The 21,731-nt window shown below is 44.7% G+C and overlaps 1 protein-coding gene across 4 annotated transcripts in view; it reads right to left on the bottom strand.

The window, feature by feature from the left end:
- LOC142099587 (3',5'-cyclic-AMP phosphodiesterase 4D) overlaps positions 1–21,731 on the bottom strand; it is a 548,136-nt gene that overhangs the window by 141,843 nt on the left and 384,562 nt on the right. The window lies entirely within an intron of this gene.

Below are 21,731 nucleotides of genomic sequence, written 5' to 3'. Positions count from 1 at the left end.
AGATGAGATGGAAGATTGCTGTACTTTAAGAGGAATAACTTGAGAGAGACAACGATGGTGACATTCAGACCCCCAAGACGTAACTTGAGGGGTGCGCCAGTCAATCTGGGGAGAGTGACATTGAAGCCATGGAAGGCCTAAGACAATCGGACTTGTCGTAACAGGAAGAATTAAAAACGAAATTTCTTCATGGTGTAGTACACCAATCTGAAGGGTTACTGGAGACGTACTCTGGGTGATGAGACCATTGATGAGACGTGATCCATCTATAGCCGTCACAGTAATGGGTGTTTTTAAAGTGATCACTGGTAGGGACCATTGATTCACTAGTGATTTAGAAATGAAATTTCCTGCTGCTCCGGAATCAATCAATGCCTGTGACTCAAAGGATTTGGTAGCAAAGGAAATCGTAACATCGAAAGCGCAGACTTTAGATTTCATAGACAATGGAGAGGACTCCAGGGACCCTAACTTCACCTCTCCAGAACTAGTTAGGGCCTGGCATTTCCCGATTTCTTAGGGCAAGAACTGAGCATATGTGTGGAATCAGCACAATAGATACAGAGTCTATTCTTTACTCTTCGTTTCCTCTCTTCTAAAGATAATTTGGAACGTCCTATCTCCATGGGAATCACAGAAGGTGAAACTGGACGAAATTGAGGGTTTAAACGAAGAGGTGCTTTAGCAGAAGTTGTTTTCTCAGATTCTCTTTCACGAAATCTCATGTCTACACGATGGCAAAGAGAGATCAAATCTTCTAGTGACGAAGGAAGCTCTTGGGTAGTCAGTGCATCTTTAATTTTATCGGAGAGCCCCTGCCAGAAGGCGGCAACTAATGCTTCAGTGTTCCACTGAAGTTCAGAGGCTAAGATCCTAAATTGAATGACATACTGTCCTACTGTATGGGAGCCTTGTCGCAAACGAAGAATGCTGGAAGCAGCGGAGGTCACACGACCTGGTTCATCGAACACACTTCGGAACGTGGAAATGAATTTGGCACTATCTTGTAGAATTGGATCGTTTCTTTCCCACAGAGGGGAGGCCCAAGCCAGGGCTTGTCCAGAAAACAATGAGATAAGATAGGCCACTCTGGAACGATGGGTAGAAAAATTTTGAGGTTGGAGTTCAAAATGGACTGAACATTGGTTAAGGAAACCTCTACAAGTTTTGGGGTCCCCGTCATATTTTGACGGAGTAGGCAGGTGAAGCGTAGGAGCTGTAGACACCTGGGATGGCACTGGGGAAACGGAGGAAAGCACAGGAGCTTCAATACTAGCTGTAACAGTCTGTCCAGATGTTCCTTGGGAGGTTAACGATTGGTAACATTGAAGTAACAGCTGTTGGCGAGCATCCTGTTGCTCCACACGGCTGACCAGATGCTGCAGCATCTCTTTAGCAGTAGGTTCCGTATCTGGGTCTGTCATGGCCTGATCTTACTGTCACGGGCACTAGGAGTCTTTACCCAGGGATCACCAGGTGATAGGCTTACCAGAGCAGTATAGGTGGTAATATGGTACTCTGGTAGCAGGGTGATCACGGAACAGGAAATAGCAGATGATGAGATGCTCAGGAAAGTCTATGACTAGCAGCACTGGCAATATGGAGGTAGTAATACACGAGGAACTGTATGGACAAAGGACACGTGAAGGTAGTCAGTGGTCTGCGGTAGCAAGTTGTACCACTGCTATAGTGAGGAGGAATGTCCAACAGAAACGAGGAGGTGATGAGAGTCAGCGGTCTGCGGATAGCAAGTTGTACCGCTGTCCGAGTGAAGGAATGGAATCCAAGTGGAGGTATCCGGGGAGTCAGTGGTCTGCGTTAGCAAGTTGTACCACTGCTATGTGAGAGGATACTGGAACAGGTGAAACTGTAAACAGGAGTCAGTGGTCTGCCACTAGCAAGTGGTACTACTGAATATATATGTGAGGAGGTGCACGGGGAGAGACTGCAACACAATATATACACGGGCACCTTGACTTTGATCCACAGTAATATGCACAATATAAATGTATAAATGACTGAACAACACTGCCAATATAGAAAGTCTCTTGAAGTAATCCGGCATGAGATAACACAGTCAATGATGGCAATAGACTCAGCGGATAGTACACTCCAGAGGAGAACCAACACAGTCCAGCAAGGTATGCAATACACAGCACAGTCAATGGGAAGTATGCATACCGTGGTTCAGGAGAAGGCAGTCAGACAGGAGTGCAGAGATACCTGAAGGGCAGGAGGCCAGCAGGATACCAGTCCCTGGATGGGTGAAGCAGGGGTCTAGCAGGTGCAGCGCACAGGTAGGTAGACCAGCAGGGAACACAGGAAGGCGTGGAGAGCGGATCAGCAGTAGATGGATGAGTAGCGCTGAGAAGTAACAGCAGCGGGTCTCTGCGGGAACACGGAGGTAACCAATAGCAACCAGCAGGTGCAGTAACGATGGGACACCGGAGCAGAGTTGAACTGGAACAGATGATCACGGAGAGTAGCGGGTAGCAATAGTGGCAGCAGACTCAAGGAAACACGGGAGAGTAGACAAGAACTGAAGACTGAAGCGCACAGAGGCAGCGGATAGGAATCAGCCAAACAGTCACGATGAAACACAGACGGGTTGCAGGTTGAAGACTGTAGTGCACGGAGGCAGCGGATAGGAATCAGCTAACAGTCACGATGATGAAACACAGACGAGTTGCAGGTTGAAGACTGTAGTGCACAGAGGCAGCGGATAGGAATCAGCTAACAGTCACAATCATGAACAGGTGAGTGGATGTGGATGAAAGACTGTAGTGCACGGAGGCAGCGGATAGGCATCAGCTAACAGTCCCAATAATACATGGTAGAGTTGAAGTGGTTAGAAGACTGTAGTGCACGGAGGCAGCGGATAGGAATCAGCTCACAGTCACGATGATATAGTAGATGGTAGAAGTGGTATGGGAACCACAGTAGTAGAAGTGGTTTGGAAACCACAGAGGTAGAAGTGGTTTGGAAACCACAGGAATCAGCTGGGCTGAATAAACGAGGAAACACAGGAACACCTTCAGAGACTCATGGGGAATGAGACTCCAAGATCAGGCAATGTGGTGATGACCACAGGTGCTTAATATAGGGAGGTTGCCTGATCTGCCAATTAAGTTAAAGGAACATACACTGAAGGTTTGGAAAGGGCTGCGCATGCGCAGTCCCTCAGGATAGAGGACGTCCACGGTTCCTAATAGTCCGGGAAGAAGCACTCACAGTCCGGTGAGTGACATACACCTACCCAACATAACATAACATGACCACTGAACATTATCATAATACAATTCTACTGCAGTCTCTACAGACATAGGACATACACCTATCCAACATAACATAACATGACCACTGAACATTATCATAAAACAAATCTACTACAGTCTCTACAGACATAGGACATACACCTATCCAACATAACTTAACATGACCACTGGACATTATCATAATACAAATCTACTACAGTCTCTACAGACATAGGACATACACCTACCCAACATAACATAACATGACCACTGAACATTATCATAATACAAATCTACTACAGTCTCTACAGACATAGGAGATACACCTATCCAACATAACATAACATGACCACTGAACATTATCATAATACAATTCTACTGCAGTCTCTACAGACATAGGACATACACCTATCCAACATAACATAACATGACCACTGAACATTATCATAATACAAATCTACTACAGTCTCTACAGACATAGGACATACACCTATCCAACATAACATAACATGACCACTGAACATTATCATAAAACAATTCTACTGCAGTCTCTACAGACATAGGACATACACCTACCCAACATAACATAACATGACCACTGAACATTATCATAATACAATTCTACTGCAGTCTCTACAGACATAGGGGATACACCTACCCAACATAACATAACATGACCACTGAACATTATCATAATACAATTCTACTACAGTCTCTACAGACATAGGACATACACCTATCCAACATAACATAACATGACCACTGAACATTATCATAATACAATTCTACTACAGTCTCTACAGACATAGGACATACACCTACCCAACATAACATAACATGACCACTGGACATTATCATAAAACAAATCTAATACAGTCTCTACAGACATAGGAGATACACCTACCCAACATTACATGGTCACTGGACATGATCCAAATACAATTATAATACACTCTCTACAGACATAAGACACCTACCCACCATAACATGACCTGACCACTGGACACTATCACAATAAAATTCTATTACACTCTATACCAGTGCTCCGCAACCTTATCTCACCCTCGGCACACCTAAGCCCCTCCGAGAATGCCACGGTAAACCAAAAGCAAAAATATACCAAAAAAAAGCAGCAATTACATACACAGATATTACATTTAATTGTTATTTTTTATGTGACAAATTTAACATCCCAGCTAATAAAATATGTTTCCCTTATAACTAATATTAATTATACTAGCTTATAACTATAAATAATACTAACTTTTAACTACAACTAATGTGATACCCGTGCTTGTTTTAATGGATACAATAGTTTTATATTCAGCTCAATATTTGACAGAGCAACTCGAAGTTCTTGGTCAAGGCCCTTCTACATATTCTACAGCTAGTATAACTACAGGACATTCTAATTAGCTGGACGCCAGATTATTTGTGCAGTATAAAGTAGAAGACATGGTTCCCAAAAAAAATAATATTCTATAATATAATATATTGATAATTTTAAGAAGTGTCTAAATGATGATGATGATGATGATGAACTTCGCGGGTTATTTCAGGGTGAGTCCTGTTTATGTGAAACGTTCTAAAGGAAGTGACTGCAGACGTCCCTGTTCCGAAGAGCTAGCACTTTAAGCCTAGAGACCGAGAGAGCCACTGCTTGCCGACGTTATTGTGTTGTCGGTTTACAGTTAATGTGGGAGAGAAAGGAAGAGACTGCAGGAGGAAAGAGATGGCGGAGATCAGTGGTTAAAAGAGAGAAAGTTATATGAACATAAACTCACTAAAACGGGATAACCACAGCAAGTTACAGGAAAGTGCTGGCTCCATACCTAGGGAAGGATAAGTAGGGAAGAGGGCAGGACTTCTGGGTACAGTGGGAGGGGAAATTAGGTAAGGAACACACATGGGAGAGAGGAGGGGCAGAAATTTAGGAGTGTCTCAGACTCTCAGGCAGTACCTTAAGCATGAGAGACCTGAGCTTGACACACGTGTAACCCGCAGCCCATGTAACCCGCCCAATAACCCGCAACCTGCAAGAAAAAAATGCAACTTGACAAAAAAAAAAACAAGCCCAATTCCGCTTGTTATAAGCGAAATTGGCAATTATGGCAGCGACAGCAGCAGAGAGATAAGAGACACGCTTGTGGGAACGTCATATGTACGCGATATATTCATAAGTGTCACCCCCGTAACATAACAATAATAGTTAACTCTTTATTTCACTAAAATATTGTACAAAGAAAATGTATGGAACAAATGGTGAAATTATTTCCTTAAGGCAAGGTCTTCAGTTAACCACAGTATGACGCATGTACCACCATAAATGTTGTGCTTTCTCTCCTCTTGTAGGCATTACACCACGGCACACTTAGCAACATCTCATGGCACAACGGTGTGCTGCGGGACACTGACTGAGGAGCACTGCTCTATGCAGTCCCATTACAATGCACCTACCCAACATGACCTGACTAATGAACATAACCATAATACAACTCAAGTCCACTCTACACATTGTTTGGTTATCCTTTCAGAGCTTAGTCCTGCTATAGTTAAGAGAATTTGACATGTGGGTGGTAGTGCAAGGCAGCCCAGGACATGCACCACACATTAGGTATTTTGCCGACTCTTTCCCTCTTCGGCAACTCTAATCCTATATATAGGGTTATTTTTGTTTACCCACCCCAGGGGAGTAGTTCCCCCTCCTTCCTCTCCTTTTTTCCTTGGAACATAACATTTCAAATACATGCATTTTTTCTATTATGCACACACAGTAGACATAGATAATGTAATGCACTGCTTGAGTTACTCACTGTACACACTTCTTAAAGATGGTTAAGTTTCTATCATTGAACGCTAGAGAATTAAACTCCCCTAACAAGAGGAGAATGGCATTAACTTCCTTCTATAAGTCCAAAGCAGACATTGTGGCCCTCCAGGAAACGCATTTTGCAGCCAGGGCTCCTTCAGTTTTTAGAAACCACCAGTACCCTACATGCTACACAGGGAATGGACCCCATAAAAAATGCGGAGTAGCGATACTGTTTAGCACTAGCTGTCCCTTCAGGTTTTCCACGAAAGTGGAGGACAGGAATGGGAGATTCCTCATAGTCATTGGCCAATTAGAAGAGAAATGGGTCACCTTGATGTCGCTTTATACCCCCAACTCCAGACAGATACCGTTCCTGAAAACGACACTAGCAATAGTAGATAAGTTCAAAAGAGGCAGTGTAATAATAGTGGGAGACTTCAACCTTGTGGTGGACCCAAGACTCGATAGGTCATCCAATTCTAGCTTGCCACCCTCTCAGACCCTTCACTAGCCTTCGGGAGGCTTTTGACAGAATATGGTCTACACGATATATGGAGAGTAGCAGCCCCTAACGAGAGGGACTATACATACTTTAGCTCAGTACAAAATACCTATTCCCGGATTGACCTTATCCTTTCAGACAAATGGGTATTACAGAATACTCACAGAGTCCAGATCCGCCCTATGACATGGTCAGACCACACGTCGATAGTCTGGACTTGGAGACCAACTAGTCCCTCCCCCCCCTTTACGCCCATGATGTCTACCTACTTATTTGTTGTCTTCTTGAGAAGCTAAGCTAGCAATCACAGGACCCTTCACTCCTACACACAAACCAATGATCCCAAGGATACCTCAATCTTTACGTATTGGTGTGCCCTTAAAGCGGTTGTTAGGGGGACGGTAATCCAAGTGGCTTTTAGGTTACGCAGAGCCAACCTACATCACCGGTTAGAGTTAGAAGCAAAGCTTAGACTTTTAGAGGCTCAGAATAATAGACACCCTTCTAGGGTCTTGAGTTCTGATTTCTTTGATTAAAGCAGAACTGCAAAAACTTCTCATGACCCGTTCCCTTGTGGCATTGTCGAAACTGCGTCAAAAGTTTTATGTGGCAGGAAACAGGGCAGGCAGTCTGCTGGCAAGGAAATTGAGGAGAGTTCAGGCTCGCAACCGAATCAAATCCATTAAAGGTTCTTAGGCTCCAAAAGCTCCAACCCTAAATACATTGCAGATATATTCACATCTTTTTACGCAGAGTTATATAATCTACACAAAGACCTTTCCTCACATCACCCGGGGCGAGAGCGACATCTCTGCCTTTTTAGAGAAACTCTCCCTCCCCTCAATAGACCCCCTCACTAGGGATACACTGAATGCCCCTTGGTCCCAGGAAGAAATTCGGCAGGTCATTAAACAGCTCCCCAAAGATAAGGCACCGGGCCCGGACGGATACATAAATACATTTTTTCTAGCCTTTCAAGAGAAATTGATACCCATACTAGAACAACTTTATAATACTGGCACAGAGTCAGGAAATTTTCCACCTGAAATTTTGGAATCCCACATTGTAGTGATTCCAAAGCCCGGGAAAGACCCTACAGATTGTAAAAATTATCGGCCTATAGCTTTATTAAATACTGACAATAAAATCTATGAGAAATGTATCGCTAATAGGCTCTCCTTAATTTTGGGGCCCAAAATGTTTTTCTATTCATCATAAAAACTACTGAGTGTGCTGAGATTGTGCTGAGTGTGCTGAGATTATGCTGAGTGTGCTGAGATTGCAGGGGCTCGCTGCCGGTGGCTGCACACTATGTGCAGGTCCGTTTGGCAGAGACAGGCAGGGACAGTGTGCTGCCCGGATGCTCTGATTGTGTTTTAAACACAATCACCCGGTCCATTCATCCCCTGAATTGGCCCTTCTACACCATTACCCAGTCTCAATCCCACAATGGAACAGATACTGTATGTGACGGGCCAGGTCCTTATTGCACCTAGAGCTGCTATTGCACAGGCATGGCAGGAACCTCTCCCACTTCCAATGTCAAAGATTATCTCCAAAATAAACTTCAGCTTTGAAATGGAAACCTTGGGAATGGCTTACTCCAGGTCAGCTAGCTCTCCTCTAGTGATATTCCGTGCTTGGCACGTTTATATGACTGAGGGGGAAGGAGCGCAAATACAAGCCTCACAACAGAAAAATAACGATATCCCCTCCAACCCATAGACATCAGTCAGTCAAGTGTGTCTTTCTGTCCTGGTTAGAGGTCTGCCAGCACGATGACCTGGTTGGCTTGCGGGTTTGTTTATTTGCTACAGCATAATACAATATGTTAGAAATGTGTGTATTTGTGTAATCTGGTATTTTACTGCTGTGTTCCAGACCCTCTATGTACCCCCCCTCCCCCAAATTCGATGTCTTACCCTCGCCCCTCTCTTTTTTTTTATGTACCCCACAAAATTTTATAAAACCTAATAAAAATTTCTCTAAGTTAAAAGAAAAATCCAACAATTAGCTCTTAATACTGTATAACCGATATGTAGATCCTTTTGTATAAACACATTCCGAAACAGAATTACAAGCCTTGTAAGGGACAACAGACGTCACTGCGGCCTAGTTGTAGGCCTTTAATCCATTTCTACCTTAGTCCTCTGCAGTCTGCTTTAATTAGGGAAAGTAAAGCCTATTAAATAACAAGTCATTATGTAACTGTAAGAGCAGAGAGAGACGTCTTATCTTCTCATGTAAAACCCAACAAAATTCCAATGCCAACATTTAGAAAATAATTACTGCTAAGTCAAATGGATTTAATTTGACCAAAAGTATTTAAAAATAATAATATTGAGAATTGCATTATATTTACCACGGCAAACCAAATAGAGTAAAGCTGTGTGAGAGAGCTCCGGTGCAGAAATAAGTGCTCTGTTCCTGCATGAAACGAGGAATGTGATGAACCTGGAGCTGCTGGTACATACACATTAATACATATATCAGAGTCCAAACATTTAAAGATTTGGACATGATTGGCCCTTCTGGCAATCCACATAGGATGTCTACAGCTGGAGGTAGTTTCTCCCTTGTTAGTGCTTGTACATGGCTGTCTACAAGTGGAGGTAGTTACCCCTGGCTTGTCCTTGTACATGGAGGCCTACAGCTGGAGGTAGTTTCTCCCTTGTTAGTGCTTGTACATGGCGGTCTACAAGTGGAGGTAGTTACCCCTGGCTTGTCCTTGTACATGGAGGCCTACAGCTGGAGGTAGTTTCTCCCTTGTTAGTGCTTGTACATGGAGGCCTACAAGTGGAGGTAGTTACCCCTGGCTTGTCCTTGTACATGGAGGCCTACAGCTGGAGGTAGTTTCTCCCTTGTTAGTGCTTGTACATGGCTGTCTACAAGTGGAGGTAGTTACCCCTGGCTTGTCCTTGTACATGGAGGGCTACAGCTGGAGGTAGTTTCTCCCTTGTTAGTGCTTGTACATGGCGGTCTACAAGTGGAGGTAGTTACCCCTGGCTTGTCCTTGCACATGGAGGCCTACAGCTGGAGGTAGTTTCTCCCTTGTTAGTGCTTGTACATGGCGGTCTACAAGTGGAGGTAGTTACCCCTGGCTTGTCCTTGCACATGGAGGGCTACAAGTGGAGGTAGTTACCCCTGGCTTGTCCTTGTACATGGCGGTCTACAAGTGGAGGTAGTTACCCCTGGCTTGTCCTTGCACATGGAGGCCTACAGCTGGAGGTAGTTTCTCCCTTGTTAGTGCTTGTACATGGCTGTCTACAGCTGGAGGCTTCTGCTTGTACATGGCGGTCTACAAGTGGAGGTAGTTACCCCTGGCTTGTCCTTGCACATGGAGGGCTACAAGTGGAGGTAGTTACCCCTGGCTTGTCCTTGTACATGGCGGTCTACAAGTGGAGGTAGTTACCCCTGGCTTGTCCTTGCACATGGAGGCCTACAGCTGGAGGTAGTTTCTCCCTTGTTAGTGCTTGTACATGGCTGTCTACAGCTGGAGGTAGTTTCTCCCTTGTTAGTGCTTGTACATGGCTGTCTACAGCTGGAGGCTTCTGCTTGTACATGGCGGTCTACAAGTGGAGGTAGTTACCCCTGGCTTGTCCTTGCACATGGAGGGCTACAAGTGGAGGTAGTTACCCCTGGCTTGTCCTTGCACATGGAGGGCTACAAGTGGAGGTAGTTACCCCTGGCTTGTCCTTGTACATGGCGGTCTACAAGTGGAGGTAGTTACCCCTGGCTTGTCCTTGCACATGGAGGCCTACAGCTGGAGGTAGTTTCTCCCTTGTTAGTGCTTGTACATGGCTGTCTACAGCTGGAGGCTTCTGCTTGTACATGGCGGTCTACAAGTGGAGGTAGTTACCCCTGGCTTGTCCTTGCACATGGAGGGCTACAAGTGGAGGTAGTTACCCCTGGCTTGTCCTTGTACATGGCGGTCTACAAGTGGAGGTAGTTACCCCTGGCTTGTCCTTGCACATGGAGGCCTACAGCTGGAGGTAGTTTCTCCCTTGTTAGTGCTTGTACATGGCTGTCTACAGCTGGAGGTAGTTTCTCCCTTGTTAGTGCTTGTACATGGCTGTCTACAGCTGGAGGCTTCTGCTTGTACATGGCGGTCTACAAGTGGAGGTAGTTACCCCTGGCTTGTCCTTGCACATGGAGGGCTACAAGTGGAGGTAGTTACCCCTGGCTTGTCCTTGCACATGGAGGGCTACAAGTGGAGGTAGTTACCCCTGGCTTGTCCTTGTACATGGCGGTCTACAAGTGGAGGTAGTTACCCCTGGCTTGTCCTTGTACATGGAGGCCTACAGCTGGAGGTAGTTTCTCCCTTGTTAGTGCTTGTACATGGCTGTCTACAGCTGGAGGCTTCTGCTTGTACATGGCTGTCTACAGGAGGTAGTTTCTTTCTGACTTACAGGTGGAGGTGAAGACTTTTCCCTCTGGATCCATTCAATTTGCAGCATTGCAGACTGTACATGACAAACAAAGGAAGTAGAATTTGGAAACTTAAATACATATATCTCAACTTTTGGCTTTGTCTAATCAGAACAAAACCTCTCAAAGAGACGTGGCTCCGCCATTTTGGGAGAGAGACTACCCCATGTCAGTGGTGTGTGACTTCCTCCAAAGGATTGCCTAGCGCAGTGGTTCCCAAACTTTTGCCATTCGCGGCACCCTTCGAGTCTCCAAATAATTCAAGGCACCCCTCCAAAATAATTACTGAGCAGTCCTGTTTTAGAAGTAGTTGGGTCAAAAAATTGTAATAAGTATTTAGGTCAGGACAGAAATACTTATTTAGTTGTATGCAAAAATGCCCCCTCTGCATCCAGACACTCTGCCCTCAGGCACTCTGTCCCCTCTGCATCCAGACACACTGCCCCCTCTGCATCCAGACACACTGCCCTGTCTCACGCTGTCCCTCTCCTCTGCCCCCGTTACACTCCTCTGCCCCCGTTGTGCCCTGCTGTCACCCTCCTCTGCCTGTTACACTGTCCTGTTGTGCCCCGCTGTCACCCTCCTCTGCCCCGTTGTGCCCCGCTGTCACCCTCCTCTGCCCCTGTTACACTCCTCTGTCCTGTTGTGCCCCGCTGTCACCCTCCTCTGCCCCTGTTACACTCCTCTGTCCTGTTGTGCCCCGCTGTCACCCTCCTCTGCCCCTGTTACACTCCTCTGTCCTGTTGTGCCCCGCTGTCACCCTCCTCTGCCCCTGTTACACTCCTCTGTCCTGTTGTGCCCCGCTGTCACCCTCCTCTGCCCCTGTTACACTCCTCTGTCCTGTTGTGCCCCGCTGTCACCCTCCTCTGCCCCTGTTACACTCCTCTGTCCTGTTGTGCCCCGCTGTAACGCTCCCTCTCACTCCTCTGCCGCGCGCCAGCCATAGAAAAAAAAAGAAAGAACACAGAAACTTACCAATCCGCCGGGCGCTGGGACCCAGCAGCCTCCTCTCTCTCGCAGCAGCTTGTTACTGACGTCGATATTCAGTGACAGCTGCGGGAGAGAGGAGGCTTCTGGGTCCCGGCACCCAGCGGATTGGTAAGTTTGTGTTTTTTTTCAATGCTTGGCCCGCGGCACCCCAGTGACAGCGCCGCGGCACCCCTGGGAGCCACGGCGCACAGTTTGGGAACCGCCGGCCTAGCGGGTTAGAAGCAATTGGCTGCCTCAAACCCCCTCCCTAGAAAGAGGCCGTCGAAGCACTGATTTTCTGTAGTGTGCGGTACATAAAACGAATATCCCAACAATTAGGACAAAACTTGGGAGGAATGACATATGTCCAACATACTTACACCCCTTTGCAGTTTGCCATGTTAGGAGGGAGGTGCTTCTTTATCTTATATCATTCTGTGTCTCTAAGTCTGACACATCATCCATACCACTCCCACCAACTGTTGGAGTACCCCAGGGTTCTGTTTAAGGCCCACTGATTTTATATTATAAGCGCTCTCATGAGCAGAGACCTACCTACCCTTTTGTTTGAAATTATTTATTCTACCTTGTATGTCCCTGTTTTGTATATGCTCTGTTTTCCCCACTGGCCGGCACTCTGGAGCATTGTGATTGGTGGATTTATATACAGAGCGCAGGGCCAGTGATGTCACAGCTGCATAACTGGTAAGCTCTGCTTTGAAATTTTCAAGCGGGGCCTTCTTAAAACTTTTTGTGTTAGTGCCCAGTCCTGCTTAATTACTATTGTTGTTCCCAACTGTAAAGTGATGTGGAGTATTTTAGAATATATTGGAATATTAATAAGTAAATCACACTATTTTGCTCTGTATCACATCCAGTTATTGCCGTGTCCTATAGATGTGGGACGTGGATTCCGTTCTCTGCAATGGTGTATGGAGGTAATACTCTACTAAGTACTTTTTAACACAGCTGCAGTAGAATATCGGGTAGCACTTAAACCTGTACAACATTTAACATACTTCATACATGAATGTTTCAATTTAGTGGCCCTTTTAAACAAGCACTGATAGGTCCAGATTTTGTTATGGTCCATAATTTTATAACAAAAGCAAAAGTTCACGTGCAGTAAAACAACACTGATTAAATATGTTTATTGCAGCATCGCAATATACACCGGGCAAATCGCCTGATATCGCCACTAATGCACCCCCACAATGACTGCGATACTCAATACAGATCCTACCGAAATCAGGTATGATGATAAATGGAGATGTGCCTAGCAATGATTTAGAGATGAATTTCCTGTGTGTTTGACAGCAATGTTTTATTAGAAAGTTTGAAAGAGCAGCATAAAGCCCATAAATGTGACGTACACCAGATCAGCCACTACAAACAGAGAAAAACGTTTCTCAAAGGGATTATAAGCAGAGTTGTGGGGCTAGATGGACTAGATATCTACAGGTTATATAGTTTTGAGCAATCTGAAAGCCATATTGTTCTGTGCATCTCTATGCTGCCTTCACAGGGAGAATAATGCAGAATGACCACAGACAAATATAGGGACCAATAAATCACTACAAGGCCTGCTAAATCAAATGTCAGAGAAATACAAAACTGCTGCAAGCTGAATCCAGGGTCTGTCTGACACTTATAAACTGATAGTGTGATTCTCATAGATATCTATTGATCACGGACACGTTCATCAACTGCCCAGATATCTATTGGCCTGATTCATTAAGGATCTTATCTTGAGAAACTTCTTATTTCAGTCTCCTGGACAAAACCATGTTACAATGCAAGGGGTGCAAATTAGTATTCTGTTTTGCACATAAGTTAAATACTGCCTGTTTTTTTATGTAGCACACAAATACTTGATAGCTTATTTGTACACTGAAATTTAAAGTTGGTATGTGTGTGCTACATGAAAAAACAGTCAGTATTTAACTTGCAAACAAAACAAGAATACTAATTTGCACCCCTTGCATTGTAACATGGTTGGTTTTGTCCAGGAGACTGAAATAAGAAGTTTCTCGAGTTAAGATCCTTAATGAATCAGGCCCTATATTACAAGATAACCTCAAGTTCCATTTGCAAATGGAGTAGAGGTTATGGCCAGACTATACTAGCAAGCACATCACATGTAACTACACTAACACTATCACATCATAGCTGTGACCTGATCTGTAACTGCAAGTGCCCTATGGGGCCTTTTAAAGTTAATTGACTTTAAGATATTAATTCTCAAATCTCACAGAAATGTTGCATAATCTGCAGATTCAGTGACAGATCTAATGCTATGTCCAGCAGCCACGTACACCATAATGTCCAGCAGCCATGTACACCATAATGTCCAGCAGCCACATATGATGAACTTGTCCATTACCAATAATTACCAAAACAAAGAATAATCATCATTGCTCAGCTTGGTCAAAAACTAATAATGGTAACCAATTTCTATAGTTCTCTGCTGCCATCTAGTGGAAAATGTTAGACACATCCCCTTACTGTTAAAAATTTGAGATTTTACACCTTGGCAAAACCATCATGAGCTGCATAGGGAGGGGGCATGTTTAAAATGTCCAGACAGATTTAGAGTCGGGTGGGATATTTGTGTGATACCTGCACAAGCAGCCAGTAGTTTCTCTGCATGTAAGAGAAAATAAAAATACATTTGTGTCCCTTGAATCACAAGGTTTGTGATGCAAATTAGGCAAAAATTATGCAACATTTTAAATAATTTTTCGTTGTAAACTACCTGTTCCAGCAGGACCTGGCTGTGGAGGCATGCTGGTGCTTATAGTTCACAAGTCCAAGAATACTCGGTCATCACTGACAGCCATGGCATGTAATTGGGCAAGTTGTACTAGCGCCAGCATGCCCAAGGCAATGGCTGCCAGGGCATGTTGGGACTTGGGAGATCCACAAAAGAATTTTCTGTGTTTAAACAAATTCCCAGGCACCCACCACTGCCAGTGTGACCCCAGTGCTATTCAGGACAGGGCTACTTGCCCAGGGGTACACACATTTTTTGCAGGCCCGATTTCCTTGTGATATCCAGGCTGGGGCTGGGTTTGGTATCACTGCGGGTCTCTCTGTTATAGCAAGACACAGTGTAATACTTAATAATAATAAAAATGGGCAGCATGTCCCCCCTCAAAATCCTGTCCAGCCCCAATGCCAAAAAGCCTAGTCTGGTATTCACTATAACAGGAAGACTATGAACATTGGGTCCACCTGCTATAGGCAAAACCAGGCTCAGGCTAGAAGCTTTGACATTCCAGTGGTCCCAGGATAATGGACAAGTTTCCCTGAAACTCTTGTCATGTCCACAATATTATTAAATATAAAATAACATCATCTTTTTTTAATCCTGATCTGATGTAATATAAATTGAAATGAACAGTATGAAATTACCATGACCAAGAGTAACTCCCCTTCACCGCCTGCCAATCACAAGTGGTCTCCCATGCTGGCCGATTGTGATTGGCTGGCAGTGAAGAGGCTTCATGAAGAATCCCACTTCATTTCTCTGCAGTGGGCAATTGTAGTGAGCGGGTGGGGCTTCTTCTTGGGAGATATTATGTTATATATAATAAAGTGATGAACAAGTGTTCTGGGAAATCTTTCATTCAATTCAACTTTATTTTATAATTGTGCTTCTCTGCCAAAGAGCAACACGCAAACGTGAAACGAGTCCAATTTATCAGACAAGACTTCATCTCTGCCAGGTCTGAGATGGTGCCGAATTCAAGTCCCTTTGCGGAGTGGGAGCAGCATGCATGGCAAGGAACGCCATTGAAAATGGGCCCTCTTCACCCCTTTATCTCGTTACAGTAACCTCACTTACAGAGTCATGGTGTAATGAAAATAATGACTGGGATATAGCCGTACCAGGTTCCACTTTATTTAGGAAGGATGGAGTAGAAAGCTGAGGCGGTGAAGAGTTCCACAGAAGTACTTCACGATTGAAACAACAACATCAAAGTTACTTTAATACAAGATATTAAAACTGAGACCTTAGAAGAAGAGGAATGTTGCTCTTCCTACTGGTTGACCTACAGAACAGGAAGAAGAATTGGATAGAATTCTAAAGGAGCAATGAATAGAGAGGTAATAATGATAGGAGATTGGACTAGACTAGAATGGGTCTGCTGCAGGAAGTAACTTGAAACCGGAGTTCCAAGGAAGTACTCTCAAGCTATCAGTGGGAGAGCCCATCCGCAAAGAAGCCATTCTCAACTGGTGACAGAGAATCGGAGGCAAGTGCAGGCGTGAACTTTGATTCCAGCAATAATTAATCAGTGTGGTTTATTATAAAGACAGAGGATGACACAAACCACACAAAAAACAAAGTTAGATTTTTGGACTTAGAGATGGGAAAATAAGTGTTGCCTTTGCAGAGTGGAGCAAACGGATGAAACACAGGTTAGGAAAACACATGGAAAGCAATGTCAAACTGGTTCTAAAAGGAAGGTATGAAGCATTATAAAAATGATTTTCAGACAATATAAACATATAACGAAGTATATCTAAATAAGAAGAAGGAAGCTAAGAAAGAGATCACAAGTGCAAAGATCCAGGCTGAAGATTAAATGTAAATGGGACAAGCCCTGTTTTAGATGATGTATACGTTAGAGGAGAAAAAGACAAAGAGGAATCGTAATGGAGAGTAAAGACGGAGCACGACTAAAGATGGAGGAAAAAAGTCATGTCGAGGGTAACCAGAGTATAGAAGATTGGCTTAAAAATGATTTCTGTTATACAGTATATTTACAGTAGAAGGAGACCTTAGATATGTAGCCAGAATACTGACCAAACAAAGGAAGACATGTGTACACTGACAGAGGAGAGGATTCTGACAGAAGTCTCTAAACTGAAAGTAAACAAGTCAATGGTGTCAGAAGGGATACTGTCACACTTTTACACAGAGAATATCACTTACTGGTATTAGCACTACTAACCTGAGAGGCGCGGAGTCTAACACACCACCGGTGTTCACCAGGGACCCCCGCAAGGAGGTTTGGGCTTTGCTGCGTGCGATGTGCAGGTCGCGGTTCTCCCAGGAAGTCACCAGTGCAGCGAATAAAGGGTAGTCAGACAGGCCGAGTCGAAACCAAGGAAGCGAGGTACCACGGAGAGTAGGCAAGAGTAGTCAGGAACGGTCCAAAGGTCAATACCAGTGCGGGCAACGAAATACAAGGGAAATCCGAAAGTGCCTTCAAGAAGCCGGACCGAGAGGAGGAGGAAACCCGTTGATAGGCAACCGGACGAGCCCGGCGGAAGAGGATGGCAGCCGTCCTCGGCACACAGGAGCAGTACGGGGACAGTGCCTGGCAATTGCTAATGGGAAAGTCTGCAGGTGACACAAAGATATGTAACTATCTTTTTGGACACCTTGGGAGGTGTCCAAAAGCATAGATGATCTGAGAAGATAAGAGTAATGGACAAGTGTTCAATGATTGAAATGGTGAATATAGAATTAACATCAGAAACATGGCAACTACTGAGGTGGATCTAGTGGTCACTGTTTCAGACAACCTAAAGGTAGGTAGGCAATGTAGTAAAGCAATAGGGAAGGTAAGTCAGGTGCACAGAAAGAAGGGTAAGATGCAGAAAGAGAGAGGGTGTGTTGCCACTATGTAGATCTTTGGTGAGAGCATGCCTAGTAAACGGTGTTATATTCTGGGTGTGTTGCCACTATGTAGATCTTTGGTGAGAGCATGCCTAGTAAACGGTGTTATATTCTGGGTGTGTTGCCACTATGTAGATCTTTGGTGAGAGCATGCCTAGTAAACGGTGTTATATTCTGGGTGTGTTGCCACTATGTAGATCTTTGGTGAGAGCATGCCTAGTAAACGGTGTTATATTCTGGGTGTGTTGCCACTATGTAAATCTTTGGTGAGAGCATGCCTATTAAACGGTGTTATGTTCTGGGTGTGTTGTCACTATGTAGATCTTTGGTGAGAGCATGCCTATTAAACGGTGTTATGTTCTGGGTGTGTTGCACTATGTAGATCTTTGGTGAGAGCATGCCTATTAAACGGTGTTATGTTCTGGGTGTGTTGTCACTATATAGATCTTTGGTGAGAGCATGCCTAGTAAACGGTGTTATATTCTGGGTGTGTTGCCACTATGTAGATCTTTGGTGAGAGCATGCCTATTATACGGTGTTATGTTCTGGGTGTGTTGTCACTATGTAGATCTTTGGTGAGAGCATGCCTAGTAAACGGTGTTATGTTCTGGGTGTGTTGCCACTATGTAAATCTTTGGTGAGAGCATGCCTATTAAACGGTGTTATGTTCTGGGTGTGTTGTCACTATGTAGATCTTTGGTGAGAGCATGCCTATTAAACGGTGTTATGTTCTGGGTGTGTTGTCACTATGTAGATCTTTGGTGAGAGCATGCCTATTAAACGGTGTTATGTTCTGGGTGTGTTGCACTATGTAGATCTTTGGTGAGAGCATGCCTATTAAACGGTGTTATGTTCTGGGTGTGTTGCACTATGTAGATCTTTGGTGAGAGCATGCCTATTAAACGGTGTTATGTTCTGGGTGTGTTGTCACTATGTAGATCTTTGGTGAGAGCATGCCTATTAAACGGTGTTATGTTCTGGGTGTGTTGTCACTATGTAGATCTTTGGTGAGAGCATGCCTATTAAACGGTGTTATGTTCTGGGTGTGTTGCACTATGTAGATTATTATTATTATTATTATTAATATTTATTTATAAGGCGCCACAAGGCATCCGCAGCGCCGTACAGAGACAAACAAAATCACAATACAATGGGAGACAGCACAGTACAGTAAACACAGCAACTCAGTACGCTCAATGCACAGCTAGAGAGGGCGGGGAAGGGGGAGGAGGGCGCGGAAGACAGGGAGACCCCCAGGGGGGAGGAGGGAGCGAGAGTGGACGTGGGGTGGAGGACCCTCGAGGAGGAGGGCTAAGTAGCTGGAGAGCAGAGTTAGAAGTGGTGGAAACAGGAGGAGAGATGGCCCTGCTCAGAGGAGCGTACAATCTAAGGGGAGGGGTGGACAGACAGAGAGACGCAGGGGAGAGAGTGAGAGTAGGGGGACAGAGGCAGAAGATAAGGTAGGAAGTTAAGTGGGAGACAGAAAGGCTTTAAGAAAAAGGTGGGTTTTTAGGGCCCGTTTGAAGCTGGACAGATTAGGGGAAGTTCTGATGGAGGGAGGGAGCTTGTTCCAGTGGAGGGGGGCAGCGCGGGCGAAGTCTTGGATACGCGCGTGGGAGGAGGTTATAAGGGGGGAAGAGAGGCGACGGTCAGAGGCAGAACGGAGAGGGCGGGATGGAGCATGAATAGAGAGGAGGGTGGAGATGTAGGGCGCAGTGGAGTTGGCGAGGGCCTTGTAGGTGAGTGTGAGGAGCTTAAAGAGGATTCTGAAGGGGAATGGGAGCCAGTGAAGGGCTAGGTAGAGGGGGGAGACAAAAGAGGAGCGGCGAGAGAGGAAAATAAGCCTAGCTGCAGCGTTAAGGACGGATCGAAGGGGATCGAGATGAGAGTGGGGGAGGCCAGTGAGGAGGAGGTTGCAGTAGTCCAGGCGGGAGATGATCAGAGAGTGGATAAGGCATTTGGTGGCATCTTGGGAGAGGAAGGGCCGGATGCGAGCGATGTTGCGGAGCTGGAAGCGGCAGGATTTAGCAAGAGAGAGGATGTGGGGGCCAAAGGAGAGAGAGGAGTCGAGGATGACACCAAGGCAGCGAAGTTGGGGGACAGGGGAGATAGAGGTGTTGTCGACAGTGATGGAGAGGTCAGAAGGGGATGGGGTATGAGAGGGAGGAAAAACTATGAGCTCAGTTTTGGCAAGGTTAAGTTTGAGGAATCGAGAGGACATCCAGGAGGAGATGGCAGAGAGGCAGGCGGACACCCTAGAGAGGAGGGAGGGAGAGAGATCAGGAGAGGAGAGGTATAGTTGGGTGTCGTCAGCGTAAAGGTGGTAGCTGAAGCCGAAGGAGCTGATGAGTTCACCCAGGGAGGAGGTGTATAGAGAGAAGAGTAAGGGTCCCAGAACAGAGCCCTGAGGGACCCCGACTGGAAGGGTGGATGGGGGGGAGAGAGACCCAGAGGTGGTGACAGAGAAGGTGATCTTTGGTGAGAGCATGCCTATTAAACAGTGTTATGTTCTGGAGGCCATATCTCCAGAAGGACATAAATAAATTAGAAATTGTGAAAAATAAGGGCATCTAAAATGGGGCACTGGGCACATCACAAATCTGTAAAAGGTAAAGTAGGAATACAATCTACAGAGGTACTGAAGTATTAAAGGAAGAGAGCATGCCCTAACACTGGAGGGTAGCAGTTTTAAGGGAAATATGAGGAAGTATTACTCCCCAAATGGGTAGTAGATAGGTGGAGTAGACTTCCAACAGAGGTTGTAGAGGCTAACACAGGAATTTAATTAAATACTTGACTTTAAAGGTGTCCTTTACCATCCGGTAAGTTAATGTTTATTACATTTGGAACTTCTGACCATGGGTCACACAGCATGGTGAGCAAATCCAGGTCTCCAGGATACTTGTATGGATTACAGAAAGTTATGTACATATTACTTTTATTCTTTATCTTTACTGGTTGGTTTATGTACTGCATCATGACACCATTCTACAATATCAGTCACATCACCAGTGGCGTTGTGGCCCCTGAGCTTGTGGACTTGAAGAAGCATCAGTGTGGTCTGTTTAGTAGAGATTAGAGATTTGCTCGATCTGAATAGTCGCAGGAATGCTGTGTAGTCATGTCTCCCCATACGAAGCCTCCCATCTGATAGACAGTCCACTCTGGTGGGTCTGCAGTCCTGGCCACGTAGCCACTATATGCCACAAATGTGGGAGGAAACTGTTTTTTGATTACAGATTAATAGAAGAGCCAGTTACGCATCACATGTGGATATCTGGTTCGAAGGTGGACTTACAATGTTCCACTCTCATTTCTATGTGTAAAACAGTAAATATCGCAGTGACCAGAATGGAAATAACAGACATTCCGCAGAAGTGGAGAAGAGATCTCCCTTAGCGAAATACAAGAGCAAACGCAACATGGTCCGAAGAGCAATGTCTAACCCAATAACAGTCAGTTTTATATATTAATGAAAAAGCAAAACAAATGATACAATTATAAACTTACTGATATAATGAAATGCTCTATACAATAAGTGATTGTTATTTATCACCAACGGTAATATTATAAGAGGTCAGTAGTTCAAACATGTGAATTATATTTTACTGACCGCTCTTGTGGAAACATGTAGTAAGTAACAAAGACACAACGTGCGTGGTGTAAGGACTTGTATTAATTAGCTGCAAAGCTATATATCAGCACCGACAACAAACATAAAACTCAAATCTTATATCCTATAATATCTAATAAAAGAACTTTGAATTAGAATGTACCTGTCACTATAGACTGAACTGCACATGAACATGCAGCCTATCAGGCCTCAGTGATGTCACTACTTTCTAGAGCATTGATAGGCTGCATGCACATGACTATAGGGTCAGTCCATAACCCTGTGTAGTGACAGATACACGATACCTCACAGGTATTATACCTGTGCACCATCTGTCTGTAGGTACAAGCTGCACTTTAAAGCTTTGTATCAGGTTGTATTGTAAATAAAATACCTATCAAATAACTTAAAAGTAAAATAAAAATATATGCTTTATGCTAGCTTTCTGTATTTGTACAACATAAAGATTCTCCACAAAATGTGCATATCACCCTCTCCAAGGCTCTAACTGCTCAGTCACA

Source organism: Mixophyes fleayi, chromosome 1 (genome assembly GCF_038048845.1).
Source record: "Mixophyes fleayi isolate aMixFle1 chromosome 1, aMixFle1.hap1, whole genome shotgun sequence".
Lineage (NCBI taxonomy): Eukaryota > Metazoa > Chordata > Amphibia > Anura > Limnodynastidae > Mixophyes > Mixophyes fleayi.
This window is presented reverse-complemented; position numbering and strand designations above follow the sequence as displayed.